The sequence below is a fragment of the Hevea brasiliensis genome, chromosome 3 (assembly GCF_030052815.1).
Source record: "Hevea brasiliensis isolate MT/VB/25A 57/8 chromosome 3, ASM3005281v1, whole genome shotgun sequence".
Lineage (NCBI taxonomy): Eukaryota > Viridiplantae > Streptophyta > Magnoliopsida > Malpighiales > Euphorbiaceae > Hevea > Hevea brasiliensis.
The window spans coordinates 114,951,718-114,973,508 of record NC_079495.1 but is presented as its reverse complement, the minus strand read 5'-3'; the positions used below and the strand labels follow the sequence as shown (position 1 = coordinate 114,973,508).

General features: G+C 28.0%; 1 pseudogene; it reads right to left on the bottom strand.

The window, feature by feature from the left end:
• Positions 1-3,739: 3,739 nt before the first annotated feature.
• On the bottom strand, positions 3,740-16,970 carry LOC131178466 (uncharacterized; annotated as a pseudogene).
• Positions 16,971-21,791: the final 4,821 nt, after the last annotated feature.

Below are 21,791 nucleotides of genomic sequence, written 5' to 3'. Positions count from 1 at the left end.
CTTCAAATTCCAACAGTAACAGTGTCAATGGAACAGTGAAGTTGACTCACCAAAAGTGAAAAATCTGCTCCTTTGGTTTAATGCTTGGAAATGGTATTAACACTTAATGCCAACAAGTTTTAAACACCAAATGTGGTATGTTGGAGTGCCAAAGTCAATATACACATTTTATTCTAAAAGTCAACATTTTTGTTGACCAATGAGAGTGAATAGTGACACCAAAACCAAAAGTGGCAATTTTGCCAAAATAACCTAAACTTTGAGAAAGTGACCAAAACTAACAAGTTTTGAATACAAAATGTGTTATGTTAGGGAAGTATTAAAACCAATGTACCTATTGTTTATGCAAAAGTCAACATTTTAGTTGACTAATGAAATGAATAAGTGACATGAAAACTTGGAAATTTAAAATTGTAGGAAACTTTTAAAATGCAAAATGCCTAGTAGGCTGGCCTAATGTGATTGGTTTGGATAGTTTGGCATGCCAATAGGGTATTATTTTAGCTTGATGCTATGCGAAAGGAAAGGCTTATCTGCACGTATTCAAATGATTCGCGGCTTTATGCCCGTATTCAGTGGCTTTTATGCCCGTATTACGTAAAACATGCTTTTATGCAATTATGTGATATCATGGCTTTTAGCCATCTTGCATTTATCACGTGGTTGGCGTTACGTCCCATGGTATGTGACGGCAGAGGCACCGGTGTCGGTGCCAGCGACCATTATCGATCCGGTCGTTCGGTATAGGTTACTTGGGCATGGAAAGTATAAGCATAAGCTGAACCGATTGTTAAAGAAAATACGAAAATCAAATATCAAGAATGATTACGATAGAATACAAAGAAACTCAAGATCGGAAGAAAATAAATAAACAAAATGCATGAAGAAGTTAATATCATAAAGCGTAATTAGCCTCGACTAAACATTAAGTTGGTAATTATTAGGTTCTTATGAACACAATAGCTAAATTATGATTTTTATTTGCATATTATTTCTTTCTATTTTATTATTTGCACCACTAAGCTTTATGCTTAGCGCGTCGCTTTGCAGCGTAGTGCGAAAGATTGGGCGGAGGCGGTAGACCCACAGTTCGGTAAAGGCGGTTCACGATTCTGCATAGTATGCATGTCACCTCCTTTGTCTGCCAGTGCATTGGTAGGGCAGCTAGATGTCATTTTGGTATTTTGTAATTGATTTTATTTTCTCATATGTATTTGAAACTTATGTAATGTATTTTGATATTCATGTAAATAATAGAAAAGTGTGGTTGTAAATGGAAAAGTGAATGTTTATATATGAATTATGCATTGTATCATATGAGATGGAAAATGAATATAGGAAGTGTTTTCACGAGTTAGAAGCTGTTTCTCCATTTTAAGCCGTATTACTGCGGATTTTCTTTAAAATTTCGGAACCTCAAAGAAATAATAATTTCGATAAATGGCTTAAAATGAATTATATTTCTAAGTTATATTCAAAATTATGATAAAAAAATTAATTAAGATAAAAATAGAGTGCTCGGCTTGGTGGCATAACTTGCTCGCTTTACTGCTAGTCGGGTAAGGGTGTCTAATATATATATTAAAAGGGCAAATTTTGTGACAATTTTTGTATCTTTTGAGTGTATTATTAACATTTAGAACTATCAAATATTACATTGTAGAGCTTTGATTTTTTTAATACTAGTGTTCTATTAGTAATTTAATTATGAAATTAAAGTTAATTTGAATCAACTGTAAAGTTAATTTCATCAGAATTTGAAAGTAATTTTTATTTAAAGAGGTACACATAATTCCTTGGAAAAAAAATAATTTTTAAATTAAAATATATCCTATGATACTTAGTTAAAAAAATTAATAATATTAAAGTTAAAGAAATTAATAATATTAATCAGTATGACACTTATATACTAAAGATATAATTCATAAATAGCCTATATATTACATAATATATAAAATAAAATATGATTTTAGATGAACAGGAGATTTGTAATTGATTTGACTGAAGTTAAATTATAAATTTAGACATGTTCTTTCACAGCTCTTTGCATTTTGAAGGATTTCCTGTCTTTTTACTGCGTGCACGGATTGCGAGGGAAGTCCTCCTCCTTGTATATATATAAAAGTCGGTTATTTTGGGAAGCCAATAAAGCCTTTGTATGAGAATGAGATAGAATTGTTGTATATGCTGCACCACATGCACCAAGCTGATCACATGATGCTCATCTGAGTATCTGACCAAAACCAAGGCTATGCTAAATAATATGCTGTGGACACTGTCAACTTGTAAAGTGGGTAATGGGTTATTGGCTGAGGTGAAAGTCGCACCCACAAAAAAAATGCATGATTGGCTACTGGGTACTCGTGAAAGCTGAAAAAAATTGTCTCTGCATTCTGCAAACATGAAAAAGTTTGAAGCTAAGCCCAGTGGAATCACTTTCGGAAACTGCTGCTTTTCCAAGTAGATGATGATGTAAGGTACCACACATGCACACACTAGTTCTCTTCCCTTCTTTTTGCTTTTGGCAACAAAACATCTCTTCAAAGTGCCATTGTCACCTGCCAACCGGGCTCAGAGTCCTTCCAAATCCAATGATTGTACTTTTCAAAAGTTGGAAGAAAAGAAAAGGAAAAAAGTTCAAGGTCCACCCACAGGTTTTGCAGCCTAACTACAATTACTCCAAACAAATTTCAAGATTTGTTTCAAAAATTTAGCTGTTGTCCCTAAACTTAAAAATATAATTTAAAATTCTTGAAATTTAAAATTTTATATAATAAATCCTTTTAACTCTACATAATCGTTTATGAAAACGTTGAAATGGACAATCTAAAGTGTGATAATATGGGCGATTGTTATTCCATCTAATCAATTGTTATATATCTAGTGCTTGATCGATATGTAAAAGAAAATCATAGTTAGTTTTATCATTATCACATAGAAAATAAAGAATTGTCCACATCACTGCCACTATAGATTGTATAAATTGACTATTAAAAGTTAAAGAATTTTACTCTATAAAATTTTAAAATTTAAGAGATTTTATATTATATTGTTAAGTTCAAAGACATTCAAGAATAACTATTAATAGTTATCAATTAATTCTTAGTAAAGACGAGGCAGATGACGAATAACTCATTTGCTAACAATTGGATTATAGTAATGATTTCAATTGATGTTGAAGTTGATATTTGTTTTTGTAAAAGACTTCTTTAGATATTCCTGAAAATTTCTTGAACATTATTTGAATTTTTATTATAAAATATGTTCAATTTATCTAAAAATTTGACTTTCAATTGAACATACACAGAATTTGTACTTAGAAACTACAACATCAATGTGAAAATGACCAAAGACTAACATTTTTTCTGCGTACAAAAATTGGCCAAACAGGATAGTGCATTAAAAAAAATAAAAAAAAAGGAAAATGAAAATAATCATATCATACATTGACATGGGAATATACACATTTGTATAGAAGTATCTACATATGCATATTGTGGAACCAGAAATTTTACATAGTGATTGATATACAAATTGCTAGCATCATCTTTCACAGTTAACTCACCTTTTAACTTGCAGCTTTTGGGGAGCTGTTTAGATATTCAGGCAGTAATCATACAACACTTTCATCCTATTCAAAAAGGATGGGGGGAAAACAGCTTTTCTTAATGCAGTCACGTCAAGAAAATGCATACAATCAAGAAATATGGTCTATTTCTTGATGGTCAGCTGGTCGCATTTAGTTCCTTTTCAAGCTGGTCGCATTTAGTTCCTTTTCAAGCGCATCAAACTCCCACTCACCAATCTCATCTGTCAAATAATCTGTGTCATCTTTCCCAAGTTCAGACTCCAGCTGTTCAAGTTCCACCAGTGCTGGTGACTTTCTTCCATTAAGCAAGGATAATTTACCTTTCTTGTGATGTTTGTTTTGTGCAGTCTCAAATGCCTGCTTGGAACTAGGGGATAGACAGACATGGGGACTGGATGGTGACTGCGATCTTTGTATCTTTTCAACTTCCAAAACTGGTCTCTTAATGGATTCAAATTCCTCTTTCAATTTTTCAAGAGCATTAAATAGCTCCTTGATCCTTTCATCATCTTTCCTGAATCAAGTGTTAAGTATATCATTTCAATGTCGTGTTTCAATATATTGAACAATGGATTGGTGCATGTGGGACAATTTTAAAGAAAAACAACATAATATACCTGTAAATACCTTCATTTCCACTGTAATACTGCTTTTTCACACCATACACTGTGCTTAAGGTGGTTAAAAACTGACAATCATGGAATCAAAGGATGATAAAGCCTTAGATTAAAGACCAGCTAATTGCACATAAAAGTTGTTAAATCCCATCAAGTTAATAAGTAGGAAAATATTAATAGAATGGACAAGGATTTTAAACAACGCTAAGGTAGTGTTTAGTATAAATGAATTTCACAAAAATTTTATGGAATTCATTTATAAATCTAAAATTGTAATGTTTAATTTAAATAAAAATTCATTTAAAATTCTTAATAATTAACTCCATATAATTTATTATAATTAAATCAAATTTCATCAAAATTGATAAAATTTGTAAATGAATTTCAAACTTAAAATCATATCTATTTCAAGTTACAAAATTATCCTCCTATTATATATCATTTTATTTTATTTTATTTATTTCAAACTTAAAATTCATTTCATTTGAAATGAATTCCATATTTAATATAAAATATGCCAAACAAAGAAATTTCTTTGTAAATGAAATCTATCATGGAATTCATTTTCAAATCAAATGAATTTTACAATAAAATTGAACAAAACAGGGTCTTAATTCTTTCACATGTCACAATTAAAATTACTCTCTCACATTAAGATAGTGTTTGATATAAATAAATTTTATAAAATTTTGTGAAATTTATTTATAAATATAAAATTTTAATGTTTGATTTAAATGAAAATTTATTTGAAATTCTTAATAATCAATTCCATGGAATTTATTATAACCAAACCAAATTCCATCAAAATTGTTAAAATTTGCCAATGAATTTCAAAGTTAAAATTATATATTTTTCAAGTGACAAAATTTCCTCTCATTATATATCAAAAAAAATTCATTTCAATTGAAATGAATTCCACATTTAATATAAAATATAGCAAACAAATAAAACCATTTGTAAATGAATTCTATCATTGAATTCATTTGCAAATAAGATGAATTTTATCTTAAAATTGAACCAAACAGGCCGTAAAAGTTCGGGGAAAAGAGTGCTAACAATTCAACTAACAAATGAAATTGTAACATCAAAACAAGCCAATTCACCTTGTATATATTGGGATGTTTAATTTAGTCCCTTTTCAACTTTTTGCCAAAGTAGCCCAACAGTTTCAATTTAATCCAAATTTAGCCCAAAAATTAAAAAAAAAAATAAAGAAATTGAGCTTGATTTTGGATCTAAATAAAGAAATCAAAAAATTTAGCTTCTAGAAATTGAATTTCTTGATTTTTATTCTAAATCAAGAAATTTAACCTAGAAATTTTAATTTTGGGCCTAAATTCAGTTTAAATTGAAACATTTAGTTTAATTTGTACAAAGAGTTAAAAATGGACTAAATTGAACATCCCAATAAGTACAAGGATGAAATTAAACACTTAGTCATTTCATACTGGAATATAGCCAAAAGAATGTCTTAATTATCACAAAATGAGAGAGAGAACACATTCATATAATTATCACAAAAAAGGGAGAACACAGTCATACCTTGCCTTCCAAATCCAGGTATTCCTTTTCAAGAATTTTTCTTTGGTTGACTATTGAATCGTCATCCTTTACACTAGGTGTTATTTCTGGCCTGACGTAAAAGAACAGTTTGAGGTTTGAGTTAACTGAGTGATAAACATTTCAAAGAAACACACTATAGTACCGTTGGCATGAATGCAAATCCCCAACAAGTCCTCTGACATGGATGATGGAAGACCCCAACTGTTCCTGATAAGAGAAGAATGGTGTGCATTCCAATAGAAAAATACGTCAATAAATTTCACAACTTTGCATTTGGAGCGCATATCAATATAAAAGAACCATTTAGGATTGATGAATATATCAATACCTTGTAAGATGTAAGAAGATGAACAACCAAATTCACAAAATAATCTCCATATCTCTCCAACTCAGCACTTGAGCATGCATATGTAGGAAAAATTTATTAAATACAAGGAAACACAATATCAACAAATCAATACAGGAAACAAAAACATAAAAAACTTGCTTAGACCCGATCTAACATGAATATAAGACACAAACATGTGAGATCTATGTATTTAATAGGTAAATCTCACTATAAAAGTTATGTCTTGGGTCTACGTTGGACTGGACCTAGGTAAGAAAAAAATCCTAAAATGAAAAGGTTAATGAACGGAAGAAAAGGAAAACTTTTGGTCAAATTTGCAAGGTAAATTAACAAAAACACCTTGAGATTTACCACTATACATTTTGCTTCACTTTCAAAATTTGTTAATTTAGTCCTTACACTACCATCAACATATGATGGGCTACAGTATTTCAATTACATAACAATTTAGGCACTAAAGCATAGAGATGTTAAGAACCACGGGGACAAAAATTACTAAAACACACATTTTGTTAAAAAATATATTCACATTAGCATATTAGCATCTAATATAATATATTACAATTTAAGACCCTAAAAAATTATTAAATATTTTAAAAATAAGAATATAAGAAATGAAAAGTCTGGATTTCTTTTTATTGCATCATCTCTCTTTACCATTCTATCCTTCCCTTAAAAAAAAGTGCTTATCTCAATTTTTTATAAATAAAAAATATGCCATGTCAATAAATTGAGAATTGGGCACATGTTTTTCCAGTTTTGGCCATAATTGATGCTAGCATGCAAGATTCTGTATACAATTGACCCAATTAAAATGCTCAGCCATAATTGCAAATTGGACCAAGAATTAGATTTTTTATTTGGTCATTAAGTCCCCACCTCCAAAGAAAGAAAAGACTAAAATATCGATCTCATTCTTTTACTTTTAGAAAGATTTCTATCCCAAAATTCATTAGTAGACTGATGGAAAGTAAGTGAACATACTTGACCTGCTTCTGTTTTTGCTCAATATATGTAGTGTGTAGGCTCCAGGTGTCTTCTAGAAAATGTATCCATGTATTGACGACATCTGCTTCTACTCTGCATGAAGAAATCGATCTTGAGAGCTCATCCTCCTGCAAATCAAGGAATTTTGATAGGAAATTCTTACATAGAATAAAAAGGGTCCATAATCAGCTGCACAACTTAGATTTTAATGCTTATCACACAATGGCACCTAGAATGGATAAAATCAAACAGACCCTGGCTTTCAAGTGAATAATAATCTGATTACTGGCTTCATCAAACTGTTCTCGTTCTTCCCTAGCATTATGAAGTCGTGCCCGAGCAGCAGTCAATGAGCTATTGACCTGCATCAATGTGCAGGCCTAGAATGTAACCCAGAAAGGATATGGAAGTAGTCCCAAATATGGGATTGATATAACAAATTAAAGAACTGCTAGTGGTTTAACTATAAAATTTAAATGAACATAAGCATGAATACACATATTGCATTCAAATCCACCTAAGGTAATCATGAATATGAATGGTAAATATCCAAGAATAGGTAAATCAAAGATTTCAGTGGAAAATACCTCCCAAAACTGTATTTATACTTCAAATAATTTAAAAAAAAAATCCAATAAAAAGAGACCTTTGTCAATTCAGCTTCAAGTTAATCTTTATGCCTCTCAAGTTCTCAATCTCATTTTCCAATTCCTAGGAAAACCAATGAAACACTTTCAGTAGCTTGCAACAAATCAATCAGATGATGACATAATTTCCTTCCTAATGTACAAGTTACATACAGTACACCTTAATCATATAAAATTCATAAAATCAACAGTAATTTATTTTTCTTATAAATTAATTTTATTTTATTTAAATTGAAATTAATTGAAATCAAATTAATTCTCTTGTGCTCTTCATAGTGTATTGTATAAATCTAAACTCATTCAAGTTCATTAACTTATATTGTTGATAAGGTATCAAATAAACATGATGTGATCTAAACTACTTACCCATGTATAAAAGGTTTGGTTTTTTTTTTAATCATTCAAATGATGAGTTTCCTGGCTTTCTTATTATTTAGCATTTTACAACTTCTGAGAAACTTTCTGCATGCATGTATCGTTGTAGTCTACAAATGCTGGACAAGTGGAAAACAAAGTAAAGCTCAATTTTGTCCTGAACTTTTGGCCCATGTCCAAATAAGCCATTTTTAAGTTTTGTCCCAATTAACATACAAATTTTTGTTTAAATTCAAGCAGGCCCATTCCCTTAACAAAAAATAAATAAATAAATAAAGTAATGATTTTTCTAATTTTGTTAATAATAAAATATTAATATATTTTTATTAAATATTATTTTACTAATAAAAAATACAAAATTAATTTAAAATTTATTATTTTAATTTGTTTTGGCAAAAAAATAGGTTCATCTGAACTTCAACAGTAAGTTGTGGGTTCATTGGGACAAAAATTAAAATGGGCTTATTTGGACAATGACTAAATATTACTCCCTACACTTATTTTTATCTGTCACATTTGGTTTTCTTTGTCCAAAATTATTGTCCAAAATTATCTATCGCATTTAGAAAATCAAAGAGTATTAACTTTTTTTTTTCAATTTTACCCTTTATCTCTACTAAATACAATAAATATTTATATAAAAAGTAATTATGTGAGATAAAGAGTAATTTAATCAATTACTAGTATATTCTTATAAGAAATGAGGTCATCCAATGATTTCCTTAATCATCGTGCAAAAGCTAAATGCAATGATTAAAATGGACAAAGGGAGTAAGAGGCAAATTTGAGTTTTCTTCCAGCAGGAAACATACAACTAGAAAGAAGACTATATACTAGCACGAAAATCTAACCATTTGCAACGAGGTATAAATGGAAGTGTAAATATACCATTCATTACATTATGAAATATAGTTGAATTTAATACAAACCAGCAGTTGTGGATTAGTCTTAATATTACCAGTGTAGAAAGATTTAAAAAAAAAAAAAAAACTTTCAATATATAATTATTATTTAAATCCTTCATCCCTCCTTTCATGAATGGTTTTATAAGTTCTTTAAAGTAGATGTACCTTCTAAAGCTGGATAAATTCACAGGCTTTAGCAACCAGAAAGTTGAGTGCTTCTTCTTTTGAGACACCTTAAATATGGATTTCAGAGATAAAATGCTTCACAATAAAATCTAGAGATATAAATAATGGCACCAACAAAAAAGTGAAAGATAAGAAGAGGTAATTGGGGAGATAAGAAGAGGTAATTGGGGGGAAAGCAATTTTCAATATCTGCTAGAATGAAGGCGGTGAAATACACATTTTCTTAAATTTATGAAAAATTTTGAGCAACTATTATCTAGATGAGAGTGTACAAAATGATCAATTCAACATATGAGTGCAAACTCACCATGCGCTAAATCCTTAACAAAAACATGCACAAGTAATCACATCCACACACACACACACACACAGAGAGAGAGAGAGAGAGAAAGATGAATTTGCATTAACAGGCATATATATAAAATATTATGAGATGCTATCTAAACCTGTTGTCCAAAATACGTCTTTCAGCTTTTGATGTTGAGTTAAGAAGAGACTCCAACAAAACTTTCAATTTATCAACCTGAAAAAATGTAGCAAAGATCAATAATACAGTACTAGCATACACTGGCATGATAAAGTAAGCCAAAAAGAACCTAAGAAAACAAAATGCCAACTTGCAATACTCTCTTCCAATTATTAAACCAAAAGTAAAAGGGCTTGCTAATACAGTTGACAATTCTTTGAACATTAAAAAATGCTTATGGTTTTTGAATGAACATAGAATCTGCCTGGCCACTAGCATTTGATACAGTGTATGTATTTTTAGATAGCCATACCATTATGTTTAACCATAAATGTTAAGAAATTTTTGCCACTTTGGTAAATTATGATTACAACCTTGCCTCAAGAAAGATATGTAGCAGGAAAATGACACTTGTGCTTGACGCATAATAGGCTTACTTCAAGCCTTTTAAACACATCTTGAAAATGAATTACTCTAAATCATCATCAAAATGATTATCATATGAAAGATTCTTAGCCCCAAAAAGAATGGGCTGAATGCATGCCTTGGGTCCTCAAGGCTTGCACATTTTTACTCTCACGATGAAAATATTGAATCGGAGAATTGGAACATAATGCTAGAAATAAGTAACTAGGGATTTCCTTAGGAATATTACTAAGATCTTTGCTTGGTTTAGTTCACATCAAGAATGATTTGAAATATTGTTTTGAATTGTAGAGAGTAGAAACACCTCATTTCCTTCTGCTCTAGTTAAATAGGGAACTGACTACCAACTACTTCAAACTTTAGTTGATGCTTTGCAAAGAACTTAATAACTTCTGGAAATTGTAAACAAAAAAAGAAAGAACTTCTGGATGGAAAATGAATTCCCCAGTTGATTTAATGGTATCATAAAGAATTCATTGTACCTTTCCAGCATGCAACCCTGGAGAATCCCCATTATTCAAAGATTTCTTCTTTAGTAAAAGTTCCTCCAACATGGAACATACTTCAATTTGTCAAGTGTCTCTTCAAGAGCACATGTGAAAATAAAGCAATCGGCTCAATGAATCATAAGCATACATTATGTTATCTTATTCATAAACTGCCTTGTGCAACCTTAAAATTAACAAATCATTTATGAAACTTAGGGATGTAATAACAAACTTAAAATACCAATTGTATATGACTAGGAAAAGCAAGCATATTTTTAAGATTTTATTTATCACCGTAGATGAATCTTAGGAAGCAGGATAGAATCAAGAATAGAAAAAGAAAAATCTCAAAGATAGTTCAAATGCTAAGAGTTATGGCTATCTTTACAAGTTAAAAACCCAAAACACTAATAAAGACATCTTTAAAATCTCTTTGCACCAGCACTTAACATAATGTAAGTCATGCGTACATCAATGAATTTTACATATGGCATCTATATGGGGATGAATAACCATAAAAGTTTGAATGAACCTCACCTTCACTGTTGCAATAGTTGTTTCTTCAGATGATTGTTCCTTAGGTTCATATGGTGATTGATGGTACTTCTTCATTTTATCAAGTTTCTCGATTAGACTGCAGGCTTCAGCATCTATTCTGAGGGCAGGGAACAGAACACAAAACAAATATTGAAGAAGAATTACACTACCTGTGTCACCATCTTGCAAAAAATTTTCAATGAAGCATATCTGTAAATGATAGACTAAAAATGTCAAAAAAAAACTTTTGATCTATAACTACTGTGTGCCAAACACATAGATGACAGCATCACCATAAATAAAGACGTGTAAGAACTCATATAGTGTGAGAACTAGAAAGGCCCATGCAATTTAGTTTGTGATATCTTCTATAGCAATAGAAAATAATAGAAACCAAAAGGTTCAGGTTCACCAAAGCCCACACATAAAATTATGAAATATATAATATACTTGACCACCTTGCAATATGAGCATCTATTTTCAACCCTGAAATTGCACATTGAGCATATTGGAGCAATTCTTCTCGCTTTACAGTGTGAGAAGAAAAAAATGAGTGAAGCCATATATTAAACAAACTCATATTTTAATGCAATTTCATTGCATTTGGATTCTAATGGTTCACACTGAGATGCAAGACCATGGTGTTGAGATATTTGCATTTTGCAGATGAGAAAACTAATGATCAAACTCTTAAACATGCAGCAATATCTAAATACCTTTATGAGTAAATGTCTACTCATTGATCACAGCATCCATTCAATGTCACAAACAATAAAAAAATAGAATTTTGGATAGCATTCCGCACCCCCCACCTCAACGTACTTCATCTTAAGAAATACATTATATAATTCAAATTCCTCCTGATCAGCTAAAATTATTTTGTTCTTGCTTGATCAAAAGAAACCTAAAGCTTCTAAAAGTTTGAAAAAACTCACTTTTCTTGAATCTAGTGACCTTTTTGAAGAATAGAAAAAACTTTACATTTTTCTATGCACAAACTATGAGAAGGTAAAAGGTTATGGCAGCATGATTTTAATTTATAGTTATGGCACACCTGCAGGCTTAGCATAGTGACAAGTGCATCTCTAAACTTAGATAAGATCCCAAGTTCAAGACCCCTATCCCTCACAACAGAGGGAAAAAATCACAGTCACGGTTTCATTATATTTGGAATGCAGGCCCAATTCATAAGGTCATGGCAGAGGCAGACATTACAATGATTTACCCAAAAAAAAAAAAAAGCAACGTGACTAAAGTCAGTATAGTTTAAGTGTTTAACAATAATTAACTAAAATGTGTAACATGTTAACATTTTCAATATCTAAAGTAACTGTTTTCCAAAAGATATTATAATTTTCCACTCGTAAGATATACTAATTTATTAAACACACAAAGAAGCATTAACAATGGTTAAATTGCCTTTGCAATTGTAATTAAAGATTAAAATTGTAAAGTTCAAAAAAAAGTGCAAAAGTAACTTATAATAAAAATAAAAATGTATTGAAAAAAAAAATTAAGAATAGTTAAAGTAACTAAGGAACACATCTCTTCCCCTAACGCCTTGGTCGTAGGAAGGATACAAGACTTTTTTTTCTTCTTTTTTTTTTTGGGTTAATTAGGAAGAGTATATGTTTAATTTACAAAGACCGTTTAGAATATATTACAGAAGAAATAAAGACCTAGAAAAGGGGAGGAGTAAGTAGTTACAGGAAAATAGAGAGATGCATGTGTTGGTGGCTTGGAGAAGAAAATGGGGATAAAGACATGTGGCTGGAATCAGTTACAGAGGAAGAATTTGCTGTTGTATATATGGGGAAGAAGAATAGCTGAGGAGGCATCTTTTGATATTGTATTGCTTTGGGCAGAGTTGATCTGCACGGGATTGTATCCTGGGGGTTAGGAATCAACTATTTTCTTCTTCTTTTCTGTTTAACTTAGTTGTATGGTCTGTGAGGAGGTTGAGAATTGAGTACTGTAATCTTTACTTTCCAGTATCAATACAAGAACTACTTCTTCCTTTACATCTTTGCATTTTGTTTACATTCCTTTCTCTACATTTTTCCATTACATCAAAACATCCCTTGGCACAAGAAAATCCTAAACCACTGCACTAATTTAAACACAACCAAAATCAGCTTCCTTGCAGAAGAATGATTAAGCAAAGCAAACTTTGATAACTAAAGTTGACAATGAATTTTGAGCAGATATATGCCTTTTAAAATTGTAAAATCAAATAAGCAAATGTTTACAAAAGGACATAACTATTGATTCTCACCAGAACTATGGAGACAATAAGGTTCAAACCATATGGCATATCTATATCAAATCTTAATATCAATCAATAGCAATTCTATCATGTGGCGTGACAGCAATGTTATTTACTTCATAAATACTCCATTAATCTAGTTGCTTCAAACTTCCAACGTTTAGATCAACATTATATGTCTTCAGTATTAAGATAATTATCAGCAACACAGAGATTATTAAAGGCATTTGTACCATCTCCTTACCAATACTTCATCCTGGTAGCTAGAGAATGCTAATGCCAAATCTTGTATGCTACTCATAACTGCTTTGTGAACTTCCTTCCCTCCTGCAAGACAGAGCCTGTATATAACCAAACCAAAAAAAAGTTTAAATGGAATTCAATAACATGAGGTTGAAAGGTAAAAATCTTTATAAGTACATTTTCTTTTCATCATTCTCAACTCAACCAAACTAAGTGTTAATCCCAAACTATTAGGGGTTAGCTACATGGAATTACGGATCCTTTTCTTCCATTCAACCCCAGCTTAGACCAATCATATTGACCACAATTAAATTTTCAAGTAACTAATTTAGGAAAAATCCATAATAGAACATAGAAACAAAATAAGAATAGTGAGAAGAATCACCCAAATATCTCTAGAAGCAATGAAACTTCTTCCTCATTTGGTGCTTCAAGAATCTGAGTCATACAAAAGAGATAACCTGCGGTTAAACTCAATGAATCAGCAAATAAAAAGCCCTGTTAAATATTTGATTAATGAAAGTGCAATTAAAAGCATGAGGCATGCAAGTAGCAATATCATTATACTTCATCTTTTTGTCACCAAAATGGATTCCACAAGGTTAGGGATGGGAGTTGGGAGAACCCTTCAAACTGCTTATGGCAGGATAAGCCATCAACATTACTCTTAGTTGCTGGCAATTTGCAATACATTTCCCCACAAAACTAATCATGTCTTTATCAATAATTAGAGATCAGCTTGATGTAACCAAACTATTGACAAACAACTTCATTCTGGGCAATTTAATAAACAATTCAGTTTCTTTTAAACTTAATATATCAAAAAAATAAATAAGAAGCATTTTTCAATACAAGAAAAGTAGTTAACAAAAAAAACTTTATTAAAAGGATCAAACAAAAACCTTGAAAATAAAAAGGAAGATGATGATGAAATGACAGGGGTTTTATGCTATCAACTTTATGACATTTCTAGGGATTATATCAATCTAGACAAACTTCCCATAAGGAAAAGCAATCCCAACTACAGAAACCACAAATCCTCATGCAGTCAAGCATCAATTTTTAATAAGTGAATAAAACAAATCAATGTTGCTTTATTTGCATAATAAAAAAAATACTTCGTTAATAAGAAATTTCATACTTAGCCATCTACAATTCTTTTCATTTTCTAAACAATCTACAATTCTTTTCATTTTCTAAATTCTTTTCACTTTCTATAGGCTGTTTCTCATATGCAATCCTTGATGCAGTATTGGAAGAGGATTGAACCTAGGATATTTAGGAATTTTATTCATTGTAGAATCAGGAAGTTTAGAGTTCTATTATTATTTAGGAATTCTGCTATTATTACATTTACGATTGTTATTTTAGTTTAAATTTGTTTAGAATTCTTAATTAGAATTGAGTTAGGGTTCCTAATGCTAATGTAATTAGGGTTTCAAAAATTCTATAAATAGTCCTAGGTTTTCTATTATTTAGTAGCTTTGAATATTATAATTATTATTGAGAATTAATAAGAGTTATTGAGAGTTTCTTTCTCTTTTATCATGAGAATTTGCTTCTCTTGATCTTTGTTCTTCTTGCTTTACATCAAACCTCCATGTTATGTCAACTAGGGCACTCATAAATGGTTTAGAACTTTCTGTTGGGATATGTCATAAGCTAGCTCATAAAGCAACAAGCATAAAGGTTCATTTACTTGATGAACTTTAGTTCAAGATCTAGTCCAAAGTTTTATGTATGGAAAGCAGGAATACAGCTTCATTAAGTAGTCATTAAATAAGCTCATTGCAAATTAACTAGAGTACTTCTCTCTGTCGAGCTCCACTGTCAGCAATAGGAGCAAACAAAAATTTGCATTATATTAGATGAATATAATTTCTAAATGCACAAACCTCTGCATTGTAGAGGGAAAGAAAGAGAGAGAAGAAACAAAATTTGCATGATCATTGATTGAATCCAAAATTATTTACAGTTAACTATTAATAGGCCAAATGATTAAAAAAAAAAAGGAAATCACTACATTGCAAAATAACAATAAATAAATGCTTCCAATAAAAGCCATTTGTACGTGTTTAACTTGCCATGGACAATGTCATGCCTTCAAGAGATTGACTGTAAAGAAATGAATCGCTGAAATTCATTGTCCCAAGATCAGGATAAACATAACAATCCTGTCCACATTTAAATATGAATAACAAAATAAGAAAACAGAAACAAAAGCCCACGTATAATGAAGTTTGAACATTTTCAAAGAAAGAATGCTACATAGATATTGTTCTTCCTATCATCTCAAACCTATGGGAACAGTAAGCTAGCGAGATACGCCCTCTGTTTCTATTTCAACCATGTCAAGATGTATTGGTACTATTATTCGTAAAAGACCAAAACGGTAAAACCACATTCAAAGTTGGCAACCAGCCCAATGGAGAGTCCTGGGCCAGTGGCCAAAATTCCAATTACCACTCTTAGCCATTAGAAACAAAGAAAAGCAAAGCAAGTAACGAAAGATTAGTCCGTACATCGAAAATAAGCAACGAAAGATTAATACGGAGTAACTCACCACAGTGGGTTTTTTTGGAGAATCCTTGAACTCATCAGAGATAATCCGTTCATCAGGATGCTTATCATTGTTCTCAGAGTAAGCTGCAAATAATCTCTCAGCCTCTTTTAGTGCAACCAACCACCTTCTCAATAACTGAACTCTTTCCATCCCTCTACAAGACACAGAAACTTCCTCCAATCTTTTCACAGTAATCTTAAAGCTTTTCGAATTCCCGGACCCCTGCTTCATCAACAATCAATCCACATTGCATTAGAAAAAAAAAATCCTAAAACAAGAACAATGAAAAAATAAAACAAATGGTACAAAATTAAGATTACAATGCGGTGCTGGATGATCTTGGCTCCCTCAGCCACTGCATTGCCGGCTTGAAGGACGACGGTATCGGCATAGCTCCGAACGGTGCGTGTTAAATTGGTATTCCCTCCAGCTTCTACTGCTCTGTACACCGCCGACCTTAACCACGACATAATTATTTTGTGTCTCTTTTTCCTTTGAATTTGATTATTAAATTTGCAAAGGAAGTTTATTAATTATGAAGAATGAATGTATTCTGATTGTAAATTTGCTATGTTTGTTGTTAACTTGTTAATATAGATATTTTTTAGAAAATAAAAATGAAAATATTGAAAAGGTGATTTTGATGAAATTTTCCTTTTCCGAGAAAACTGAGAATGGAAAATTGGAAGAGAGAAGAAGAAGAAGTCAGAGCATTTTAGCGCGTATTGCTTCGAGTTTTATGCCTTTCTTTGCGCTTGTTTGCCTTCCATTTTCTCCTTCTTCTGTTTTTGTTTTCCTTTTTTAATCAATAGCCTAACATATTTTTTTATTCAAAGACGGTTCAGATGGAAGAATTATAATAGGAAAAAATTTCTGTAAACTTTTTGTTTATGATTAATTTTATCCAATTTTCAAATTTTTAGCTCAATTTATTAGCGCCTTCACTATAAAAAGTAGTGTATAAGTTTATTTTTTAATATTTTTTTATATTAATTATTTAAAAATATGAAACTTTTTTTTTTTGAAAATGAAAAATATGAATTAATTACTTCCATATAGAAGTAGAAGTTTAAATTTAAAGATTTAGATTAATTGAATTAAAAAAATTTTAAAATAAATAAAAGTGGACATGCACAAAAATTTCAGCTCAAAAATAAGGTTAAATTAAAGTTTGTTACACTTTTGTTTTCATTTTATTTTATGACCATAAAATCTTTCAACTTAAAAAATATTACATGAAAGTTACTCATATAAAAATTCAATCATATTTCTAATCAATTTGATATATGATAATGTTACACTATAAAATAAAAATATTAAGTCAGATTGGTATTATTGTTAAAACTGCTATCGATAAAAATACTTTCTTAAATATATTAACTATAAATATTAAAATCTAATTTAAAAAAAATTGACTTATTTTACTATAAGAATATTAAAATAATAAAATAATTTTTTTCAAATAACATCTAAAATGACACTTTTTTTTAAATATTTTTTTGCCTATGAAACCCAATATCAAATAAGTTTAAAGACTTTTTAACTGTGAAAAATATGTGGTAAATATGTTAGATGGGTTTTTTAATTTTAAAACTACAATTTTTTTTTGTGAAATAATTTATTATACTAAATATACATTATTTATGTATTTAGATATGAAATTACAAAGTTCTAGCTACTGTAGATATTTCGAGTGGCATGAAAATCCAATCCCTAATTGAGAAAAAACTTTAATTTTTATACTTTTAAATAGGCTTAATAGACATAAGATAGGGGTTGCAATAAAGAGATTAATATTAATTTCATATGTGACAATTTAGTTTATTTAATTTCTTTTTATTTTACAATATGACACTGTCACGTATCATATTGATAGGATATATGATAAAATTTTGGTATGAGAAACTTTTAAATTAAGTTGAGTGACCTTTATGTAACGATTTTTTAAAGATTTTATGATAATAAAATAAAAATAACAGATAAAAATATAATAAATTTCAAAGTTAAGGAACTATCGGAAAAAATTAAGCCAGAAATAAGCTTTTCTTCCCATTGTAATTAGTGAGCTACTTCTGAAAAAAATAATTGGCACGTAACTATAATTTTATAATTATTGATAACATAATAAAATTATATTATGACAAAATAAATAATGATTTATTGTTATTGTTAAAATTAAAATTATTAAATAATAAATAATCATTAAATGTTCTATTTAATATATTCAACTTTTATTGTGACTATTGTCCCACAATAGTTATATATAAACCCGTTATATTTTTAACCTTTTTCTACATTTTAACCTATTAATATTTTATAAATATGATAAAAAAAAAGGATAAAAATTAGATTTTATTAATATCTATATGACTAAATATTGAATATAAATGAACTACTCCTAAGTCATTTCACAATAGAAAAATATTGAAGCTAAATTAAAGCAGAATAGTGAAAATTAAAAAATAATAATTACTTTAATTTTAATTGAGTACATTAATCTTTTTTTTTAATAAATAAAGATATATATATAAATATTTATTTATTTATTTATTTTAAAGCTAAAGCAAAAAAAAATGATCTCATAAAATTAAGTAATTTAATTTGCTAATGATTTAAAAACTTGCCATGTATCGCATCTTGTAATTCACATGACTTAATGATTTATCAAATAATAATTACTTTGTATAAATATTAATTACTTTAAAATTCAATTTATCTTCTTTAATTTTAAAATTTAAATCTTCATTTTCCTTTTTTCTATTTATCCATTTTACTTTTTTTTTTAAATTGTAACCTTTTTGTTTTGCATTTTTATCCTTTGATTGTATACATGAATTAATTTGAAATATAATACAAATCATTAAAATTAAAAATTTAAAATTAACTTATATTTATATAAGTTACTATTAAATAATTTATTTATTAATACTAGAAAATAAATTCATTTATCATTTCTCTTGAATATTAAATATTTGACTTATTAAAATCTCTCACTTTTTTACCTGCTTAAAATAATAATTTAATTTTTTTATATTTTAAATTTATATAATTATTTTTTAATTATATATTTTTTATTTTTTAAATTTAGTATGTTTATAATAATAAATTATTTTTCAAATTTTATTTTGTTGTGTGCATAATTATATACTACACTTCAAAAAATAGACATTCCTATAAAAGAATTAGAGTTAAAAATCAAATGACCAGAATAAAAAAATAAACCATTAACCATATAACTTTTCAGTGATTTATATAAAAAAAACAAATATTGTTTTTAAAAAAGTAAAAAATATTTTATAGGAAAAATTAATCAATAAAGATTTACAAATGTTAAGAAGTATAAAAAAAATACAAATTTAGAAGAATAAACTTAAAACTTAAAAAATAAAAAAAAGAGAGAGAGGGGGAAGAGAATAAAATGCAAATCATAAATTAAGAAATTATTATTATTATTATTACCCTAATATTTAAGATTTTATTTTTAGCATATTTATTATTATAATCATTATGGATAAACTATTTTTAATAATATATGGTTTTTTTAAGTGTAATTATATTATAAAAATATTATATTGTTACATTTTTATGAAGAAATATTTAGAAGAAAATAATTGATAATCATTTTAGAAATAAAAATTAAATTAAATTTTAGTAGGGATTAATTATTAAAATTTAATAAAAATTTTATTTAATTATATTTAATATAATTAGCTAAGAACAAAATTTTATAGTGTGATTTTGAAATATGAAATTTTATAAAAATAAATACTAAATTATGTATTAAAATAAAAAAAAATAAGCCGCGCAATATGTGGATAAAATGATTAATTAATTTTAAAATGTAAAAACAAAAACAAATAAGAATATCTTTGAGGTTAATGTATTTTATAGTCTTTGCATAAAAATAAATTTATTACTTAAAAATTAAATGCGTATTAAATGCATATGTATTAAATTTGGACTAAATCAATTGGTTGAACCAATTAATCGATGAATCAATCTTTAAATTTATATGAATTTATAATTAAAGCAAATTTAAAAAAAAAAAACCGATGTGATTCGATTGACCGGATAATTGAACTGGTTTAACCTGATTGTTATTCAATGCAATCTTTTTTTTTTTAGTGTTGGATAGAAAATTAACCTCAAAACCTTATAAAAATCTTTAAAATCATAATCAATCGAGATAGCTTGGTAGTTATGCATTATTTTATTTCAATATATTTATTTTTTCATATAGTCTTAATATTTTTAAAATTTTATAAAGATAATTATACATTTAGAGAAATTTGTATGTATTATATTACTTGAATACTAATTTAAAAATATTATTAAAATTTATTAAGTATAACTTAATAAATGTTAAAGTTTTATTTTATATAATAAATGTTAAAGTTTTATTTTAAATAATTAAAATTTAATTAATTTTATTTATTTATATTAATAAATATTATATTTAATTAATTTTTAATGATTCAGTGGTCGAATCATTAACTCGCTAATTAAACTACTAATCTATTCATTTGATCTCTTCATCAAGTCAATCTCCAAATCAGATTTAATAACACCGATTTAATGTAATAATATAGATATGTCATTTGTCAATATAAGTCATGTTTTAAAAAACTTCCTTTCTAATGAAAGCCTAAGAGAAGTTGAGAATTTAAGTAAAGTAAGCTTAGTTAATGGAATATTGCACTAAATTTACTCGATCAAAATTAATTGTATTAAAAATATAAAAAATATATTAATAGAAATAAAAATATAATTATTACATCAAATAAAACAATATAAACAAATTTAAATCCATAACGAATTTAAATTTAATTAAAAAAAAAAGTAACCACCAAAATGGCATTGATTCATAACTTCTAATTGAAGAAAAATAAGCGTGTGATCATCCTTAAAACATTCAATTTCTCAAGATTTAAATAATATAACTGATTGATTTATATAATTTAATTATGTATTAAGTCATAAATTATATATTTATATATAATTCTCTCAACTATTAATTAAATCATGTAAATAAAATTTTCAAAAAAAAATCCACAAATAAAATGATATAATTTGATAGTTATGGTTATATTAAGTTATTGACGAATTTAATGACCTATTTAGTATTACTGTTAAAACTGTTATTGTTGAATCTGTAGTTGAGAATTATATATATATATATATATATATATATACTAGTTAAAAGTTATTAAAAATATATTAAAATTAAATTTAATATGTTATGATTATAAGAATTTTAAAATAATAAAATAATTTTTTATTATTTTTTAATTGCATATGAGTACTATAATGGTGCTTTTTTACCTAAAACCTTAATATAAAAAAGGGATTAAATTTGACTCTCAATTTTAATTTGTTTAGAAAATAGTGATCCTCGTAGGATTTATTATTTTTTAACTATAATATAATAATAATTGGTATGTTGTAAGAGATATAATTTAATGATATTCTATAATAAATAAGATAAAAAAAATAAAAAAAAACCATGAAAATACTTGCCAAATCTAATCTCTGATCTGTGATAGAAAAATCAAATCTATTTCAAATTAGTGAGAGATTAGCAATG